Here is a 1,977-nt window from a genome sequence, read left to right as displayed (position 1 = left end):
CTCATTGCTTCATCCCCTCTGCGCCATTTATCCTTCATTGCTGCAGTTGTGTTGTCAATCCTCTGCAATCTTTCTCCAATACTCTCAAGGTTGAATTGATTTCTGGTAAGTGCGGCGTAGGTGTCAGCTGAGATCTCCTTTCCATGGTAAGATATGTTGGACATGTCGGATGTCGTCTTTGGTACTAGCCTGCCCCGGTTTGTAACAATGTCGATCGATGCTGAATGGTTGGTGTCGATCGATTTGTTGATGCGTCTGTCGATCGATATATGCTTCTGGTCGACGTGCAATGTAACTCTGAATCTCCACCAAATCCCCTTGTATAGCTTCAACCTTGGAGGTCAGTGCACTGATGGTAAGGTCCATTGGAAAATAGATGTCATCACATCTCCCATCAAGCCTCTCCTCTGTAGTTTCCAGAGCTCTGTAGATCCCTTCTACCAACTGATCTAGCTCTTCTCTGGTGTGGAAATCCGAGTGAGACTTAATTGTGTGTGGGCGTGGCGGATTGGTGTCGATCGATGCGGCCAGGCGGTTGTCGATCGATGTGTGATGGTGGATGTCGAGCGATGGTGATTGTCGGATGTCGATCGATTGTGGTCGAACAGTGCCGGTCACGTTCTGAATTCTGGCTATGTCTTGCTTCATCTCCTCTATGCAAGTAATTAGCAACTTATACTATCATTCAATGGATAGTACCATCAAGCTTCATCTGGAAGGCTTCTTTGTTCCTATCATGTTCACCACATACGCCATAGAACATCTCATTGATCTCGTCCTTGGTGTAGATCTCTGGTACCAACTTTGTCTGTGTGAATTGGCTAGCATGTTCAGGAAGACATATGTAGGCTGGCTCATCTCTTGAAGCTCTTTCCAGAAGTCTTCTGATATCCTTGTTGTGAACAGGGATGGTGTGTCCATCTAGATCTCTGGAAAATTCTCGATCATTTCTGTAGACTCCATACTCATCTTTCTCTTCCCAGTAAATTTACCTGTTACCATAAGGGTCAAAAGCTCTGCTGCTGAATTCTGGCTGTCTAGTGACCGTTGGAACGTCTATGTTGATCGATGGATGATTTGTATGGCGAGATCATTGTTTGAAGCTGATTTCTATGCCACCAGTTGCGTCATAGAACTCCTTTGTAGACTTCTTTTCGCGGTTGCTACGTTGATGCATGAACAAATTGTCTGCTCCATTGGCTGTCTGAAGGATATCTGCGATATCTTCTCGAGATACGTGTAGTGTGCGGCTGTCTATTGCGTTTGTGAAGCCATTAGGGTCCCTGAAAATACCAAATTCGTTTGGAGTTAGATACTGGTTATCTAATTTATCTTTTTCGCTTACAGTGGTTTTCTGTATTGAATGGTTGTCGATCGATGTGGTATTGTTGATGTCGATCGATTGTTGAGGACGTTTATCGATCGATTGCTGGTGACGAGTGTCGATCGATTGGCTGAAACTAGTTCTTTCCCAAGCAGCTTCTGCTTGAAATTTATCTGTATCATCACGCTTTTGCATGTTGAGTGTTGGGGTCAAAACCGGTCACGACGGAATCAATGCCTGAAAGTTCCCGAAAAACCAACTCTCGATCGATCCTTGAAAATTAGACATTCCCAAAAAACGGTTAATCAAGTAAAAGACAGTTTTTCGCGGATGCGAACCGAGGAACGTCGAGAAGAAGATCAGTCTGGATGAGGTCTCAATCGTAAGCAAGGACCGACCACCTCGCCCTCGGGCGAGGACCGTCACAACACGGGTCACCTTGCCCATGGACGAGGACGACCCACACCGAGGTCACCTCACCCATGGGTGAGGACGACCCGCACCGAGGTCACCTCGCCTATGGGCGAGGACGACCCGCACCGAGGTCACCTCTCCCATGGGCGAGGACGACCCGCGCCGAGGTCACCTCGCCCATGGGCGAGGACCGACCTCCCGTCCCGAAACCGTGCATCCTCGTCTAAGTTCCCGTAACA

Source organism: Brassica oleracea, chromosome C6 (genome assembly GCF_000695525.1).
Source record: "Brassica oleracea var. oleracea cultivar TO1000 chromosome C6, BOL, whole genome shotgun sequence".
Lineage (NCBI taxonomy): Eukaryota > Viridiplantae > Streptophyta > Magnoliopsida > Brassicales > Brassicaceae > Brassica > Brassica oleracea.
Note: the sequence above shows the minus strand (reverse complement) of the source record.